At 49.7% G+C, this 19,787-nt stretch overlaps 1 protein-coding gene across 2 annotated transcripts in view; it reads left to right on the top strand.

Annotated features, from left to right (window-relative positions):
* The window catches only part of GNG7 (G protein subunit gamma 7), a 139,533-nt gene that overhangs the window by 24,318 nt on the left and 95,428 nt on the right, over positions 1–19,787 (top strand). The gene's annotated exons all lie outside the window — the stretch shown is intronic.

The following is a 19,787-nucleotide window of genomic DNA, read 5'->3' as shown; positions in this document are numbered from 1 at the left end:
AAAAGATTTGAATTTAGATGGATTGTACTAGCCAATGTACTGGTCTTCAGTTCTTGATGTGGACTTTTTTTTTTTAAGTCTTTACTGAATTTGTTATAATATTGCTTCTGTTTTATGTTTTGTTTTTTGGACCCTGAGGCCCCTGGGATCTTAGCTTCCTGACCAGGGCTTGAACCCACACCACCTTCATTGGGAGGCAAGTTCCTAACCACTGGACTGCCAGGGAAGTCCCTGTCGTGCAATTCTTGGTAGTCAGAAGTACCTGGGGTGACTTCCAGTGTTAGTACACATGAGTCTGGGCATATGACAATATGTTAGTCTCCACCTGTTGAGCAGGGTCTCTCGCTCAGCTCTGTTGACATTTGGGTCTGATCAGGCTCTGTGTGGGGCCATCCTGGGCACCGTCGGGTGTGGAACTGCATCTCTGACCCCCACGCACTTGATCAATGCCTGGAGTGCCCCCCTGCCCTACCTGATGTCTCCAAACAGCGCTGAGTGTTGCCAGATGGGACCCATTGGGTTTTCCCCTTCATGAGCTTTGGACTTAAACTCAAGTTTAAAGTCTTTCTTTCCCACTTACTGACTTTGGACAATGTCTTATGTTTTGTATTGTTGTTATTATTCAGTCGCTAAGTCATGTCTGACTCTTTGCAACCCCATGGACTGCAGCACGCCAGGCTTCCCTGTCCTCCACTGTCTTCCGGAGTTTTCTCAAATTCATGTCCATTGAGTCAGTGATGCCATCCAACTGTCTCTTCCTCTGTCGTCCCTTTCTCCTTTTGCCTTCAGTCTTTCCCAGCATCAGGGTCTTTCCCAGTGAGTAGGCTCTTTGCATCAGGTGGCCAAAGTATTGAAGCTTCAGCATCAGTCCTTCCAATGAATGTTTTGTCTAGCTTTTTTTTTTTTTAAGCAGCTTTTTCCTTACCTGAGATAGACAGGAAATGGTTCCTGACCTCGCAGGTGTACTGACCTCAAGGTTCCCCAGGGCGCCAGCTCCGAGCTGGGCAGCCATGGTCACTATTCCTGTTCCAGAGTGGTGTCCACAGACATGGTTTTAAGGCCCTTTCTGACTTGGAGGCTGCTGGGGGCCAGGGACCTCCACGCCCCTCGGTACCATGCATGGCTGTACCCTGTGTCTCCTCTCAGGGGCTCCCCACCTCCTAACTTTTTGCGCCATCATTTCAAACGCCTGGGAGCTTAACTAACGTAGCTTTTCTTTATTATAATCATTATTAACCTTTTGCTGCACGAGGCAGCATGTGGGAAGTGTAGAGTCTTAACCCCTGGACCGCCAGGGAAGTCCTTCCCCAGTGGTTTCCTAATTCCTAAAAAAAATGGTCATAACTATATGCTTACGTTTATATGGTGGTCCCTTTGGAGAACAAGCCCGTCAAGTTTGGAAGACATATTTATAAGGTAGTCCTGAGCGTCCTGCAGTGTCTTATGCTATATACCTTGTTTCTAGCGGTCAAGGTTTTCTTTAAACTCCTCTTGAACCCGCGTTGGATTTACAGAAAAGCAGCACAGACAGGGCGGGCAGTTCGTTCCCACCACCCATACCCAGTTTCCCTGCTAGCAACATCTAGGTCCTGGGCTGTACATTTGTCACAGTGGTTGAACTGATACTGATACATTTTATCTTCATAGTCCATACTTTATTTAGATTTCCCTGAAAATGTTAGTTGCTCAGTCGTGTAGGACTCTTTTCGACCCCATGGGCTGTAGTCCACCAGGCTCCTCTGTCCATGGGATTCTCCAGGCAAGGATACTGGAGTAGGGTGCCATTTCCTCCTCCAGGGGATCTTCCCAACCCAGGGATCGAACCTGGGTCTCCTGCATTGCATGCAGATTCTTTACCATCTGAGCCTTATTTTTCCCCAGACGTCCTCTTTGCTGCCCCAGGGCACCTTCCAGGACCCCACATGGAGTCATCATGTCTCCTCACGCCCCTCCGGGCTGTGACAGTTTCTCCAACTGTCCTTGTCCCTGACTTTCTCGACCGTTGTGAGGACAGGTCAGAAGTTTGGCAGCACCTCCCCTGACCTGGACATGTCTGGCGCTTTCTTGGGATCAGACTGTGGTTGTGGATGTGGGTGAAGAACCCCAGAGGTGAAGTGGCCCTCTTGTCACACCCCACTGTGGGGCTCGTCCTGCCCACAGTACTTATCACTGTTGGCTGCCTGAGGCAGAACCCAGTGTTGTTTTTCGTTTTTTTAAAATTTTAATTAATTTATTTATTTTGGGCTTCCCTGGTAGTGCAGTGGTAACGAATCTGCCTGTCAGTGCAGAAGACGGTTCGATCCCTGGGTCGGGAAGATCCCCTGAAGGAGGAAATGGCAACCCACTTTAGAATCCTTGCCTGGAAAATTCCACAGACAGAGTCTGGTGGGCCACAGTCTACGTGGTGGCAGAGTCAGACATGACTGAGTGCACGTGCACACATGTGTTTTTTGGCTGTGCTGAGCCTTTGTTGGTGTGCAGGCGTTTTTCTCGTTGTCGCGAGCAGCTCCCTCCAGTTTCGGGGCCTGGGCCTCTCACTGCTTTAGTTTCGCCTTTTGCAGAGCACAGGCTCCAGTAGCTGTGGCATGTGGTCTCAGTAGCTGTGGTGCTCAGGCTTAGTTGCTCCTTTGCATGTGGGGTCTTCCTGGACCAGGGATCAAACCCATGTCCCCTGCACTGGCAGGTGGATTCCTAGCCACTGTACCACAGGGGAAGTACCCCAGTGGTTTTAGACATTGAATTATTATTGTTGCTGTTCACTCACCCAGTCATGTCTGACTTTTGAGACCCCATGGACTGCAGCACGCCAGGCCTCCTGGTCCCTCACCCAGAGTTTGCCCAAGTTCATGTTCATTGCTTCAGTGATGCCGTCCATCCACCTCAAACTCTGACACCCTCTTCTCCTTCTGCCCTCAATCTTTTCAAGCAACAGGGACTTTCCCAATGAGTCGTCTGTTCACATCAGATGACCAAAATACTGGAACATCAACTTCAGCATCAGTCCTTCCAGTGAATATTCAGGGTTGATCTCCCTTAAGATTGACTGGTTTGATCTCCTTGCTGTCCAGGGGACTTTCAGGAGTCTTCTCCAGCACCACAGTTTGAAGGCATCAGTTCTTTGGCATTCTGCCTTCTTTACAGTCCAGCTCTCATAACCGTACATGACCACTGGGAAGACCATAGCCTTGACTATAGGAACCTTTGTCAACAGAGCAATGTCTCTGCTTTTCAACACATTGTCTAGGTCTGTCATAGCTTTCCTGACAAGAAGCAGTCGTCTTCTGATTTCATGGCTGCGGTCACCATCTGCAGTGACTTTGGAGCCCAGGAACAGGAAATCTGTCACGACTTCCACCTTTTCCCCTTCTGTTTGCCATGCAGTAATGGGGGCAGATGCCATGATCTTAGTTTTTTAATATTTAGTCTTAAGCCAGCTCTTTCACTCTCCTTTACTCTCATCAAGAGGCTCTTGAGTTCCTCTTCGCTTCCTGCCATTAAAGTGATATTATGCACATGTCTGAGGTTGTTGATGTTTCTCCCGCCACAGTTACAAGCTGTGATTCCAGCTTGTAACTCCTCCAGCCCGGCGTTTCTCCTGATGTGCTCAGAGTGTAGATTAAACAAGCAGGGTGACAGCAGACAGCCATGTTGTCCTCCTTTCTCCATCTTAGGCCAATTCGTTGTCCCATACAGGGTTCTAACTGTTGCTTCTTGACCCACATACAAGTTTTTTCAGCAAACAGGTAAAAGTAAGATAGTCTGGGATTCCCAGAATTACTGAATTACTGCCAATATTTAAAAACCAGGAGTTTTGGACTTCCCTGGTGGTCCACTGGTTAAGACTCTGCGCTTTCACTGCAGGAGCCCCAGGTTCAATCCTGTTTGGGAAACTAAGATCTCATGAGCCAAGTGACATAGCCAAAAAAAGGAAAAAGCAGCTTTTACATTTAAAAAACAAAACAAACCTCCCAGCTTCTCAGGACACTTGGAGGGGCTGATGACATTGGGGCCATTTCCCATGTGCTGACAGCTGAGCCTGGAGCAGTGCCCCCTGCCAAGAAGCCAGGTGTCATCTCTCCAGGGACCAGCATTGCCGTCACCTGCCCATCTGCCTCAAACTTGTGACCCCGGGACGGGCATGGAGCTCAGCGCGCCTCCTCCTCCGGGGGCATGTTCCCGGTGAGCTCACAGCCCTCCAGGTGGGAAGTCAGGGAAGCAGGTGGGATGCCGGAGAGATGGCGACCTAGGAGTGCTTTCTGATGGGCATGAAGGACATGGCTGGGGGGTCAGTACAGTATGTGGGGGTCAGGAGAGCTGGGGTTCAAGGCAAGGCTGGGAGAGCAGGGGGGAAGGCCAAAGAGGGGGTGTTGTGAGCTGAGCTCTGTTCCCCCCAAAGATATGTTCCAGTCCTCACCCCCAGCACCCGGGCATCTGGCCTCATGTGGAATTAGGGTCTCTGCAGATGTAACTAGTGACAATGAGCCAAGGACCTCCCTGGTGAGCCAGTGCTTGAGACTTCGCCTTTGATGCAAGGGGTACTGGTTCAATCCCTGGTCAAGGCTAAGATCCCACATGTTTTTGCAGCCAAAAAAGCAGAACATAAAACAGAAGCAATACTGTAACGAATTCAATAAAGACCTTAAAAGAATGGTGGTTTAGTTACTAAGTTATGTCCAACTTTTTGTGACCCATGGACTGTAGCCTGCCAGACTCCTCTGTCCATGGGATTTTCCAGGCAAGAATACTGGAATGGGTTGCCACTTCCTCCTCTAGGGGATCTTCCAACCCAGGGATCAAACCTGTGCTCCTGAAGAACTCCTCCGGATTCTTTACCACTAAGCCACCTGGAAGCTCAGCTTATATTAGCCTTCAGAATAAATCCCTGATGGTCAGATGGTATGAACCAGGGTGGCCCCCAGCATCTACGGGTCACCTCCCCTCCCTCCCATTCAGGTGTGTATTGAAATATAAGCAGCCTACCAGACCTCAGAGGTCAGATGGTCATGGGACGCATGACTTCCTGGGAGTCCATGGAATCCCTACCACAGGGGTCTCACTCAGGGTGAGTCTACACCCAGGGGACACTGGGTGAGATCTGGGAACATCTGTGGTTTTCACGACTAGGGGGTGCTGCTGGCATGAATGGGTGGGGGCCAGAGAGGCTGCTGTACCCTGGAGAGTGGCCTGAACGCCCACACTACTGGTGAGGAGAAAGCCTAGATGGAGGTGACCTTCAGATGACAGCGCGATCCGTGGGTCTCAGCACTGGGACCAGAGTGGCACCGAGGCACTGAGGCTCTGGGAAGACGAGATGGGGCAGCTGCATGCATCCTCGCTCAGCACGCTCTACCCTCCGGAGGCCACAGGGCTGGCCGTGCAGGCTCAGGGGGACATGGTTCCATGAACCTCAGAGCAGAGGCCTGGCTGTGTTCCATGTGAGAGCAGGGTCAAGATGAGAGTGCAGCCCACACACCTCGGGAGACGGGCTGGCATGCTGCCTGCTGCCAGTCAACCTGACAGTCCCACACACCTATGATAGCATGTGCTCCTCCCACCGGGCAGGACTGGTGGGTGGGCAGGGGTCAGACCCCCTCCTGGCTGAGGAGCTGATGAGTCTAGGGACTGGCCTCCTCATGCTGAACCAGGCAGAACCAGTCCAGACTCCTTTCACTGCCAGCGAGGCTGCCCCTGCTGTCTTTATTCCTCCAACAAACTCTTCAGTGAGCACTCAAGAGTCTGGAAAAACCAGGCAGGGCTTTGAGGTGGTGATGGAGGACCTCTGTGAGGAGCCAATAAACTCTGTGAAGGGCCAGCCGGTCCTTGTAGGCATGAATGTCATATGTTGTTGTTCAGTCGATAAGTGGTGTCTGATTCTGCGACTCTATGAACTGCAGCATGCCAGGCTTCCCTGTCCTTCACCATCACCATTTGAGTTTGCTCAAATTCATGTCCATTGAGTCAGTAATGCTATCTAACCATCTTATCCTCTGTCATCCCCTTCTCCTCCTGCCCTCAATCTTTCCCAGCATCAGGGTCTTTTCCAATGAGTCGGCTCTTCATATCAGGTGGCCAAAGTATTGGAGCTTCAGCTTCAGCATCAGTCTTTCCAGTGAATATTCAGGGTTGATTTCCTTTAGGATTGACTGGTCTGATCTCCTTGCAGTCCAAGGGACTCTGAAGAGTCTTCTCCAACACCACATTTCAAAAGCATCAGTTCTTCAGTGCTCAGCCTTCTTTATCGTCCAATTCTCACATCCATACATGACTGCTGGAAAAACCATAGCTTTGACTATATGGACCTTTGTCGGCAAAATGATGTCTCTGCTTCTTAATATGCTGTCTAGGTTTGTCATATCTTTCCTTCCAAGGAGCAAGCATCTTTTAATTTCATGTGAATGTCATAGCTGATATTTAAATCAATGGATGTGGCTGTGTTTCAGCAAAACTTTACAGACGCAAGAGGTGGGCCGGACTTGGCCCTCGCATGCTGACAGGTCAGCACTGCCGCCCCCTCCCCAGGCAGAGGTATTGTTAAACATGGTATTGGCCACTCCTGACTACCCCTTCTCTGAGACATCCTCCTGGTGACCAAAGGCTGGCTTTATTGCCTCTGAGCCTGTTTCCCCATCTGTAGAATGAGGATAATTACAGTCCTATGGTCCTGTGTGTACAGTTAGTTGTAAATTATTGTAGGTCAGTTTCTCCTCTAGAATGTCCTGCCCGGGGGGACACTGTCTGGGACGTCTGTGGTTGTCAGGACTAGGGGTGCTCCTGGCATCATGGGAGCAGGATTCAGGGAGGCTGCTCCAAGCCCCCCAGTGCCCAGGATGCCCCAACAGGGAATGACCTGGCCCTAAGTATCTGCAGGGTGCAGAGGAGAAACCCTGGTCTAGATGAAGGTGTCCAGTAAGTCAGCTTGCAAAGACCAGGATGCCATGTCACATCACCTGTCTGTCTGTCTGTCTTTGGATCACAGCTTCACGCTCATGTTCCAGAACTCTCCATCTATAAAACCATCACCCTCCCCCAAGCCCAAGCTCTGGCTGTTCACTCAGCAGGCATTGCTCCTGAGCAGATGTGCCTCATTGCCCCTATCCGCCTGGGACGTTCCAGACATTTCCTCCCGTGGAGCAGCCCCTGGGCCAGGGTCCACCCTGATTGTCTCAGGAACCACTCAGCCACCTGTCTTTTCTCCCCCTCCTCACTCCTCTCCTAGGAGCCAACTTCCCCTGCTGATTAGCATATCCTGTTTTTAGCGTCTTTCTTCTCTGGGCTTTATATAACCCTGTCATTATCGGATGCTGTCACAGGAACTTAATGTTCCCTCAATCACATTTCAAAGCCTCCTCAAGCATAAGTAGCTAATTGTCGTCACTCCCCTCTCTCCTTTTTCTTCTTAGATGAACTTTTCATTTCAGACTCGTTTTAGATTCACAGGAAAATTGGGAAGACAGTACAGATAGATCCCACGTACCCTGTCACCCCTGTTCTTCACATCTTACATCAAACATTCGTTCCAATTAAGAAACCAACACTGATATATCATTATTATTTTTAATTTTTTTTGGAGTATAGTTGCTTTACAATGTTGTGTTAGTTTCTACTGTACAATAAAGTTAATCAGCTGTATATATACATATATTCCCTCTTTTTTGGATTTCCTTCCCATTTAATTCATCACAGAGCATTGAGTAGAGGTCCCTTGGCTGTACAGTAGGTTCCCAGGTGGCACAGAATCTGTCTACCTATGCAGAAGGCACAAGAGGCGCAGGTTCCATCCCTGGTTCAGGAAGATCCACTGGAGAAGGAAATGTCAACCCACTCCAGTATTCTTGCCACAAGAATCCCATGGACAGAGGAGCCTGGTGGGGTGCGGTCCACAGGGTCGCAAAGAGTTGGACACGACTGAGCACAGTACAGCAGAGCAGCAGGTTCTCGTTAGTTTCTATTTTATGCATAGTAATGTATACATTGGAGAAGGCAATGGCACCCCACTCCAGTACTCTTGCCTGGAAAATCCCATGGGTGGAGGAGCCTGGTAGGCTGCAGTCCATGGGGTCGTGAAGAGTCGGACATGACTGAGCGACTTCACTTTGACTTTTCACTTTCATGCATTGGAGAAGGAAATGTATATGTGTCAATTCCAGCATCCCAGTCCATTCCCGTCTGCCCCATTTCCCCCCTTGACGTCTGTGTCTCTATTTCTCCTTTGCAAATAGTGTCATTATTAACTAAAGTCCACACTTCATTTGGATTTCTTTAATTTTCCCCTGACACCCCTTTCTGCCCCAGGAGGCACACAGCCCCATAGGACACAGAGTTGTCACATCTACATCTACACTGAGGTTTTTTCAGTCTCTCCATCTGCAGAAACCATTTCTCCCTCTGGGGATGGGTTCTTCGGGGCTGTTACCAGTGGCAGTTTGGCAGATGGTAAACTGCCCTGTCTAGAATGATCAGAAAATAGTTTGCTCACCAGGTCAAGATCTTTAGGATCCCTTTTGCAACCAAGACTGATAAAGAGCTTCTATACTTGCTAACAGAGGTTAGCCCATGGATTTTTCCCAAGGTGTTGAGAAAGCAGCAGCCCCTTCTCTGAATCTGAGGGAAGTGGTGTCTCTGTGGTGGCGAGGTTCTGTGTAGTGGATGACCTGGGGTTAGGGGCAGCTGGGGGCTTTCTGTTAGGACCCAGGATCCCATTTCCCTTTGCATGGTGCCTCCATGTGAGGCCTGGTGCCATCTGCTCACAGACCATCTTCCAGTCTGGGGGTCGAAAACTCCAGCCTCCAACCTCTGGGCTGGATCCAAGTCGCCTGGGTTAGTCAATGTCGTTTTTTTTTTGGCTGGACCTTGAGGCGTGTGGGATCTGAGTTCCCTGACCAGGGATCAAACCTGCACCCCCTGCATTGGAAGTATGGAGTCTTAACCACTGAACTGCCACCGAACTCCCAAAATCAGATTTTTTTTTTTTTTCTCCAACCATACAACATATGCAACTTTAGTTCCCCAGCCAGGGATCGAACCTGCATCCCCTGCTTTACTGGCACAGAGCCTCGCCCACTGGTCCACAACTGGCTGGGTTCAGTAGTAGCGACGGTGACCAAAAACATTTGCCACCTGGTCCTTCACAGAATCACTCTGCTGAGTCCTAGCCTTGTCAACAAAGCAGTTACTAGCTGTTCTAGGATTGTGAAAAAGTTCCAATGATAAAGAAGTGATCCGCTATGAACAATATGCCAGGACTGATTTATGCATTTGCTAGATATTCACTTGTTTAATCCAAGAACCTCACCGGCTCGGGTGCCACCCTCACCCCCACCTTGAAGATTTGGAAACTGAGGCCCTGGGGGAGTTAGTCGGTTTCGAAGTTGGGGTAGAATGAGACCATGCTGCCTGTGAGATTCGGGAATATCTGTCCCCACCCACCGCCTTCCGGGGGACGGACAGAAGCTATTTTAATTTTGAGAGAAAAAAGAAATCTGTGCATACACATTTTTTTTTTAATTTGTCGAAATTGATCCTCTTCCCAAGTCAGTTGCCTGTGCCTCCATACAGGACAGTGCCAGGAGGTGGGAGGTCTGATAATCGATGCCTGGCTCAGCAGGTGATCTGTCCCCGAGGGGACACTAGTGATGTCTGGGCACATCTGTGTCTGCCACACTGGGGGGCTCCTGGCATTGAGTGGATGGGGCAGGGAGGTTGTCCGCACCGCACAGTTCCCAGGACGGCCCTGCATGGAAGATGATGTGCCCAGTGTCAGCAGGGCTGGACGGAGACCCTGTGTTCATTATGAAAAATATTGAGTTTGGTCCCTGCTTACATCATGTTGTTGTTGTGTAGTCACTAAGTCATGATTAACTCTTTTATGTGACCCCTTGGACTGTAGCCGTCCAGGCTCCTCCATCCATGGGATTTCCCAGACAAGAATACTGGAATGGTTTCCCATTTCCTTCTCCACGGGGTCTTCCCAACCCAGTGATTGGACCCACGACTCCTGCGTTGGCAGGTGGGTTCTTTACCAGTGAGCCACCAGGGAAGCACAGCAGAACAAACCTCCAGTGATTAGAGAGTAAAGCAGGGAGATGCTGAGATTTCCCTGGTGGTCCAGTAGTTAAGATGCTGAGCTTCCAATGCAGGGGGCTCAGGTTTGATCCCTGATCAGGGAACCATCCTACTTGCTGTGCAGCTTGGTCAAAAATAGGAAAGTGGGGAGACCCCACCCAGTGTTGGGTGGAGGAGGGTTGAGAGACTCAGGACACAGAGCCGGGGTCAGCACCCTCCTCTCCCTACGTCTTCTGGGCTCCTGGAGACCTTTAGCCCCTGAGTCAGCCCTCCGGGCCCTTTTGTCCCATTGGACTGGACTGTGCTGGCCCCTGATCTGGGTCAGTCTCAAGACTTGTGTCCAGCCCAGGCACTTCTCCAAGAGACTCTGAGTTCTCAGGGCTGGGAGCTCAGATGGCGAAGCTCAGGCTGCTGTCCCCAACCCCAGGCTTCTCCTCCTGCCTCATTTGCATCAGAGCTCCTCGGGGTGACACATTTAGATGGTTGCTGTGGTGATGAGTGAAGGCTGGGGTGATAACTGCAGTGCAGGTCTATATCAAGCCTCCAGCGAGGCAAGGTGTTCCTGCCACGCGCTGGTGGGATGTCGTGTGGGGAGGGAAGGGGGTGCAGACATCCCAGGCCCACCTGCTTGGTTCCCAGGAGTGGGACCTGTACCCCAGGCAGGGGGGCTTCCTGTGGCCAGATGCTGAGTCCCTGCTGTGCCTGTCCATGAGGGACGTGCTTGGAGCAGGGATCTCAGTGGGGGTGATCTCACCTCCCAGGGGACTCTGGACCACGTCTGGGGACATCTGTGCTTATTACAACTGGCAGGTGGCTCCTGGAATGAGAGGTGGGGCCAGAGAGGCTGTTTTACCCACTACAGTGCCCGGAAGGACACCCCGCCCTCCAGCAAGGAATGACCAGCCTCCACATCAGTAGCACTGAAGGCAAGACCCTGCTTTATTTTTTATTTATTTCAAAAAATATTTATTTATTTGTTTGTTTATTTAGTTGGCTGCACAGGGTGTTAGTTGGAGTATGCAGAATCTTTAGTTGAAGCAGGTGGGATCTAGTTCCCTGACCAGGAATGGAACCCGGGTCTCCCTGCATTGGGAGCACAGAGTCTTAGCCACTGGACCACCAGGGAAGGCCCAAGACCCTGTTTTAGAGGGAAGCCGATCAAAGTAGTGGACTTATTTGGTCTCAGAACCAGGCTATGGTATCTCTTGATAATCTGTGAATCCCAGAGGCTTCATTTTCTCATTCTAATTGTTCTACTGCTCCTCCCTTGTTGAATTTACCAAGTCCCTTTAGGCTCTTATGTCTCCCAGATGATCAGATCTATAGATGGGGGAAAAACCAGAAAGTGAAAAATCCAGTGCTGTTGGTTGCTTGCCATTAGAGAATTGTAGTGGTTGAAAAAGAAAAATAATGTGGAGTTGTCAGGTGGATCATCCTGGATGACAGGTGTATCAGTTATCTCTTGCTGTGTAACAGATTACCCTGAAGACTTATTTCATTTTTTATTTTATTATATTTTATTTCATTATTTTGACTGTACTGGGTCTTCATTTCAGTGCATGGGCTCTCTAGTTGTGGCTTGTGGGCTCAGTTGCAGTATGTGGGACCTAGTTCCCTGTCCAGTGGCGGAATCTGGGCCCCCTGCATTGGGAGCACAGACTCCTTGCCACTGGACCACCAGGGAAGTCGCTGAAAGCTTAGTGTAAACCACTAGTTTTCACTCTCACAGTTTCTGTGGGCTGGAAGCTTGGAAACAGCTTCCCTTGGTGGTTCTGGCTCAAGGTCCCTTGGGAGGTTGTGGAGCACGTGTCAGCCCAGGGCTGCCTCCTCCGAAGGCCCAGTGGGGTCAGAGGAGCCGCTTCCAGGATGGTGCCCCATGTGGTCCCTGTCCATGGTGCTGCTTGAGCTTCCTCACTCCATGGCGGCTGGCTCACTGAGTGCGGGCAGAAGCCGCACGTCTTTTATGACAGATCTTAGAAGTGACCTACTGTCACTGCAGGTGATCACGCAGAGCCGCCCTGACCCCAAGCAGGAGGAGAACTGATCCCAAGTGGCAAGTGGGAGGAGACAGCAGGTAGGACATGAACTGAATCTCTGGGGGCTGGCGATGTTGGAAACGCTGCCACAGCAGGTGAACAGAGCTCTGGACATCAGGGTGGGGGGCATTAAGTTACTTGCCCAATGTCCCTTAAAAAAAAACAAAAACAGTGCACCACTGCCACCAAAGGAGAAATGCTCTGTGGAGTGACTGTCTCAGTGATTTCACCAGGAATTAGGGTCGCGGTCCGTTCCCAGGCAATCCAGGGGGAATTGCAGTTTCTGGAACCCTACTTGGGACACCTGTGCCCACTTACTTCAGCTGCTTTCACCCTCCTCCCCACAAAGCTTTGGCCTCAGAAACAGGGTGGAGGGACTTCCCTGGAGGTCTCATGGCTGACTCCACGCATCCAATGCAGGGGGTCCAGGTTGGGGGACTAGATCCCACATGCCGAAACTTAAGACCCAGCCAAATACACAAAATATTAAAAAAAGAGAGAGAGGGAGATTAAAAAAGAATGGGTGGAAGACAGATTTATTCTGTCTCATTTCTGCGTTTGCACACAACTTGGAGCAGAGGGAGGAAGAGGTGCCTGGCCGATGCTGCATGCCAGGAGGTGGAAGGGATGGAATCTCTCCAGGCGGAGTGGCAATGGGAATGGTGAGGGTGAGAATGGTGAATGGGCAGGAAGGAAAGAGGTTGCCTCCTGCCCTCAAAATCTGCAGAAATCAGCTCAGCACCAGCCAGAATATGCTTTCTACTGGCCAAATGGGATTTGGGAGTAATCCCAGGGCACATTCTATTAGGCTCTTGTCTGATCCGCCCATAAGTCCTCCCTGGTCCCCTGGCCTGGGGACAGCTTTGGAGTAGTTAATCCAGGCTGGAGGGGCCAGGAGGTCTTGATCTGGGCAGTTTGTGATCCTGTTATGATACTGGCAGAGGCCTTGGGAGAAATGTAGAAATCCACTTGGCGGGACTGACCAGCTTGTGTCTGGGTCTGGGTTCACAACAGCCTGACCCACCTGCTGGTCATGTGTGTGTGGAGCCTCCACCCGGCCTCACTCTTCCTTCCCTCCCTCCTTTCTTCTCCTCTTCAGAATTCCTGGTTCTCAGTATAACTCTCCCAATTCATCTCACTTTTTTTTCTTCTTTTTAAAAAAATTTTATTTATTTACTTTTGGATGCGCTGGGCCTTCGCTGCTTTGTGGGGGCTTTCTCTAGTTGCAGCAAGCAGGGGTTACTCTCTAGTTGTGGTGCACGGGCTTCTCATTGCGGTGGCTTCTTGTTGCAGAGCGTGGCTTTAGGGTGTGTGGGCTTCAGTAGTTGCAGGACATGGGCTCAGTAGTGGCGGTTAGTGAGCTCTAGAGTGCAGACTCAGGAGTTGCAGTTCATGGGCTTTGTTGCTCCTTGCCGTGTGGAATCTTCCCAGACCAGAGATGGAACCTGGGTCCCCTGCATTGGCAGGTGGATTCTCAACCACTGAACCACCAGGGAAGTCCAATTCACCCAGCTTTTAGTAGGCTGATTTTTAGAGTACTTTAGGGTTATAGAAAAATTGAGCAGAAAGTACAGGGAGTTCCTATTACCCCCTCCACACACACAGGCACACACACCCACACATACACTTTTCTCTATTATTACCATCCTGCATTAGTGTAACTCAGGTATACTTGATGAGCCAATATCCATATATTGTTACTTAAAATTTTTTTGTTTATTTACCATTTATTTGGATACACCAAGTCTTAATTGCAGCACATGGGATCTAGTTACCTGACCAGGGATGGAACCTGGGCCCCCTGCGTTGGGAGCACAGAGTCTTAGCCACTGGACTACCAGGAAAGTCCCCATATGTTGTTATTAACCAAAGTCCATAGTTGACATCTGAGTCTAGTCTTGGTGCTGTGTGTTCTGTGGGTTCGGACAAATGTATCCATTATCAGTCATTTCACTGCCTCTGGGCCCTACCTGTTTATCCCTTCTCCCCACAACCCCCCAAACCACTGATCCTTCTAGTCTCCAGAGTCCTGCCTTTTTCAGAATGTCCCACATTTGGAATCACAGTGTATAGTCTTTTCAACCTTTTAACGAGTTAATCAGCTGTTTTGGCTGCACTGTGGGGCATGCAGTATCTTAAGTTTCCCCACCAGGGATTGAACCTGAGCCCCCTGCAGTGAGAGCACTGAGTCTTAACCACTCGACCACCAGGGGAGTCCAGTGTGTGGCCTTTTCTACTGGCTTCTTTCACTTGGTGACTTGTATCTGAGGTTCCTCAGTGTCTTTCCCTGCTTCATAGCCCATTTCTTTTTTAGCACTGAGTAATATTCCTTTGAATGTAGGTTCTCTTTTGTGTATATGTTCTTAATAGTCAGCACCCACAAACTCACCACTGAGCACAAAAACCAGAGCCTCGCCAGTTCCCTTCCATTCCTGAGACCCTCCCCACCCAGCCCCCCCACCTGGCTCCGGTCTCCAAGACAGCCGAGGTGGAGTCTCATGTCACATTTCCCATCCTTTGTTTAATTCTGTCTTGTTTACATGTACTCCTTAACAGCATACTTTGAGTAGATGTTTACTCCTAAAAATCTATTTTAGAAAGTTGAGTTGTTTTTAACGTTATAAATAGGACATCATGCTACATTGTACTTTCTTGGGATCTGCTCTTAAATGCAAAGTTCCAGGGCTAGAGTCACTCATGTTGTTAGGTATTACAGTGTGCAGTTGGCAGAATAATGGCCCACCCAAAGATGTCCATGCCCCAGTCCCCAAAACCTGTGTGTCACCGTATGTGGTAAAAGGATTCTGCAGGTGGGAATAAGTTAAGTCCCCTAGGATGGGGTCAAGCCTGGATCCTCTGGGGGGGCCCAGTGTCATCACAAGGTCCTTATAAGAGGGAGGGGGAGGGTCAGAGGCAGAGAGAGACAGGAGATGCTGCGCTGCTGACTCTGAGGATGGAGGGAGGGGCTGTGAGCCAGGGATGCGGCGCCTCTAGAAGCTGGAAAAGGCAAGAGCTTGTGCTTCCCTGGAGCCTCCGAAAAGTCTAGCCCTGCCCAGGCCTGGATTTAGCCCCATGAGGCCCAGCCTGTGTTGGAGTCCTGACCGTAGGGCTGTGAGATGAGGGCTCAGCCAGGCTGAGGATGCTATGTCCTGGGTCTGACCATCCCACTCCTGCTTGGTGTTGCGTGTCAGGCCTCCTGCCCCTGGACACCAAGCCATTCCAATCCGCCTCCACATAACGGTCAGGGAACATGGTACCTAGGGTGGGCCTCTCCCAGCACCACACAGCTCTGTGTGGGGCCAGCACCCTCTCTCCAGACCCACCGGGCTCCTCAGGCTGTGCCCTTAGGACCAATTGGATTGTGCAGAATCCCCAGAACTAGCGAGATCCCATCATAGGCTGGCTTGGTGATGGTGGCATGGACTGCCTGGCAAGCAGAGCACCCGCGGCTCCTCCAGTCTAGGATCTCATGTCTCCTGGGAGCCTCAGCTTTGAACCATGTGATGCTGATGAGTGCGACAAAGGTGTCTTGGGATTAGTGTGATGGTTGCAGAACCTGTGAGTCTCCTGAAAGCCATCAAACTGGACATTCTATAGTAGGTGAATTCTATCTTAATTTTTTAAAAAGAATAAAAAAACGAAAGCATGTGGATGAGGTGGGGCTCACAGGTTGTAAAAAGTTTTATTCAGGAGACTTCCCTGGTGGTCCAGTGGTTAGGACTCCATGCTTCCAAGGCAAGAGGCATAAGTTCGATTCCTGGTGGGGAACTGAGATCCGAAAGCCATGCAGTGCAGTCAGGGAAAAAAAAAAAAAAGTGCCGCCCACGACAAGAGTGTGCAATCGTCCTATCCTCTTGAGTCCCTGATTGCCACCGTTGTGAGCTTGGCCCCTTTCCTTGCAGTGAAGTCACTTGTCGGCAGTTCCAAGGGCAGAGTGTGTGTGGGGTCAGCAGGCCTGGCTTCTTACAGCCCCTGCACCCCAGGTCTCTGCTGTCACTATTTTGAAATTTGTCATAATTTTTGAACAAGAGGTCCCACAGTCACATTTTCCACCAGCTTTTCAGATTAAAAAATGAAAATTGAAAGATACTTGCTCCTTGGAAGAAAAGCTATAACAAACCTAAACATCATATTAAAAAGCAGAGACATCACTTTGTCAACAAAAGTCCATATAGTCAAAGCTATGGTTTATCCAGTAGTCATGTATGGATGTGAGAGTTGGACCATAAAGAAGGCTGAGTGCCAAATAATTAATGCTTTCTAATTGTGGTGCTGGAGAAGACTCTTGAGAGTCCTTGGACTGCAAGGAGATCCAACCAGTCCATCCTAAAGGAAATCAACCCTGAATATTCATTGGAAGGACTGATGCTGAAGCTGAAGCTCCAATTCTTTGGCCACTTGATGCAAACAGCTGACTCATTAGAAAAGACCCTGATTCTGGGAAAGATTGAGGGCAGGAGGAAAAGGGGACGACAGAGGATGAGATGGTTGGATGGTATCACTGTCTCGATGGACATGAGTTTGAGCAAACTCAGGGAGATAGTGAAGGACGGGGAAGCCTGGCAGACTGCAGTTCATGGGGTCACAAAAAGTCAGATACAACTTAGTGACTGAACAACAAGTGCAGATTCCATAGGAGATCCTCCTGATGGCCCCACCTCCACGATTCACGGGGGCCTGTCGTGGGGGCTTGGAGTTCACCCTGGTGGGAAGGTGAAAGCCCAGCGTTTCTGTTGGTGAAGATCACGGGCACAGCCTGGCGCCAGCTGGGGCACCTCACGGCCTGCTGTCTGTGCGCCCCAGGGATGGATTTTGTCCTCACTGCTCTCTGTTCTAGTCTAAGCCGGTCTGGGCTGAGCATAGCCAGCGTGCGGGGCCCTGTGGGGCTCATCTCCCTGCCCAAGTCCAGCTTCAAGGGCTAGAGGACAGCCTGCAGCTGGCGCTAAAGGGCTGGGGATGGGGAGATTGGCAGATGGTAGATGTGAGGGCAGAGAAAGATGCCATCTCTGCAGTGATTCATAAGCTACCCGTGTTCACAGCTGTGTGATTCACAGAAGCCAGAAGTGGGAACAACCTGAACATCCATCATGGGACTATGGATAAACAGGGTCCCTCCACGCAGTGGTGCATCCCTCAGCCACACAAGAGAGAGAAGCCCCAACACCGGCTACCACGTGGGCAGATCCTGAGAACCAGGTGCTCAGTGAGAGGAGCAGACACAGAGGGACGCCCAGGGTGTGACTCCACTGACGGGAAATGTGCAGAGCAGGCAGGTCCACAGACACAGAGAGCGAGTTCCTGGTTGTCAGGGGCTGGGCAGCAGGGGAGTGACTGCTGATGGGGACAGGGCTTCTTTGGGGGTAAAGAAAATGTTGAAAAATTGGTTGTGGTAATGGTTACACAACTTTGTGAATGTACAAAAAGACCACTGAATTGTGCATTTTGAATAAGCAAATTGTGTGGCATAAGAATTGTATCTTAGTAAGACTTAAAAAAAAAAAAAATGGTGCCTAGTTTATCAGTCACTCTCTCCAGTTTGGATAATGTTCCCAAGTTGTGTAAGGAGTAGCCATCAGGGACCTTGGTGAAGAGTGTTCCCTGGCACCCTTCTGTACTAGTTTTGCAACTTCTCATGAGCCTTTAATTGATTCAAAAGTGAAATGAAGAATCAGACATGTAGATGGTCCCTTCAAGGTTGAGGCAAGTCTTGGCCTCGGGTCTGTGGGCACGTTGCTCCAGCTCTCTCATCTCTCATCCCTGTGGGCCACTGTGCTCTACGCTGTCCAGGGCGCCGCTCTGGCCACAGTGGCCAGAGAAGCTCCAATCCTAAACTGTAAGGCCAGGTAGAGCAGATGCTGCTACTGGCTGAGTTTCTGTGAGAGCTGCTTCTAGAGCCCAGAGGGTGTTCCTGACGCTGCAGCACCACCTGCAGGCGATGGTGGGGACGTCGGTTCTCCATCCTGGCCTTTAATTGACAAGCAGTTAGATTTGTTCTTGCCTGAAGAATCCCAGGGATGGCAGAGCCTGGTGGGCTGCCGTCTATGGGATCGCACAGAGTCGGACACAACTGAAGCGACTTAGCAGCAGATAGAGGGCAGGAGAAGGGGGCAACAGAGGGTGAGATGGTTGGTTGGCATCACTGACTCAGTGGACATGAGTTTAAGCAAGCTCTGGGACATAGTGAAAGACAGGGAAGCCTGGCATGCTGCAGTCCATGGTGTCGCAAAGAGTCTGACACAACAGCGACTAAACAACAAAAAAATAATATAGCATTTACGTGTTTTAAATTTAACTTTTATTTTATATTGGGGTATGGTTGGTGTACAATGTTGTGTTAGTTTCAAGTGTATAGCAAGGTTGTTCAGTTATACATATACATGTATCCATTCTATCTCATTTTTTTTCCCATATAGGTTGTTACAGAGTACTGACTAGAGTTGCAAATGGCATTATTTAATGATTTTTTATGGCTTAGCAGTATTTTGTTGTGTGTGTATATATATTGGGCCTTCCCTGGTGGCTCAGACAGTAAAGAATCTGCCTGCAATGCAGGAGACTCAGGTTCGACCCCTGGGTGGGGAAGATCCCCTGGAGGAGGAAATGGCAACCCACTTCAGTATTCTTGCCTGGAGAATTCCATGGATAGAGGAGCCTGGCGGGCTACAGTCCAAGGGGAAACAAAGAGTCGGACAAGACTGAATGACCAACACTTCATATGTGTATATATATATATATGTCTTATGTTCTTTATCAGATACACCATATCCTCTTTATCAGTTCATCTATTGATGAACTTTTAAGTTGCTTCCATGTCCTAGATATTGTAAACAGTGCTGCTATGAGCACTGAGGTGCATGAATCTTTTCCAACTAGAGTTTCTCCAGATATGTGCCCAGGAGTGGGAGTGCTGGATCCTGTGGCAGCTCTATTTTTAGTTGTTTGAGAAATCTCCACACTGTTCTCCATAGTGGCTGTACCAGTTTACATTTCCACCAACAGTGTAGGAGGGTTCCCTAAATTTTTATGTATTTAAAACTTTATTTATTTGGGGGGCACACTACACAGCTTGTGGCATCTTATTTCCTCAACCAGGATCGAACCCACGCCCCCTGCGGTGGAAGCTTGAAGTCCTAACCACTGCACCATCAGGGAAGTCGCTCCCTAAATTTTTAAACTGAAGTTTTTTTTAAAGTTTTTTAGAATAATTTTAGATTTTCAGAGGTATTTCAAATTACCCATCACCTAATTTCTCCCAATGACCAGGTCATTCATAAGCATAGTGCGTCTGTGATAACCAAGAGGTGGACATGGATACATTTCTGCCACCTCGATCCACTCTTTATTCAGATTTCACTAGTTTTCCCTAATATCCTTTTTCTGCCTCAGGCCCCACCTTGCGTTTAGTTGGTCACATGCCTCAGGCAAAGCTGGGTGAGCTGGGTACTCCATGGCAGGGGGTTGACTCAGTCCTCTTGCCTTCCTCTAGGAGACCATGGGGGTCCAATGATGCAGGTGAACACCTTCTATAAACTATAAAAGGTCATATGAACATCCAGTCCTTTCATCCAGTTCAGTTTTGGAACATGTGGAAACTTCATCATGGATACCACTACAGATCACTAGCAAACCTTTCTGGCAAATCGCCCTGTTATTCTCATCTCTCTGCATTCTGAAGCGTCCTGTCTGTAC

Source organism: Oryx dammah, unplaced genomic scaffold (genome assembly GCF_014754425.2).
Source record: "Oryx dammah isolate SB20612 unplaced genomic scaffold, SCBI_Odam_1.1 HiC_scaffold_5, whole genome shotgun sequence".
Classification (NCBI taxonomy): Eukaryota; Metazoa; Chordata; class Mammalia; order Artiodactyla; family Bovidae; genus Oryx; species Oryx dammah.
This window is presented reverse-complemented; position numbering and strand designations above follow the sequence as displayed.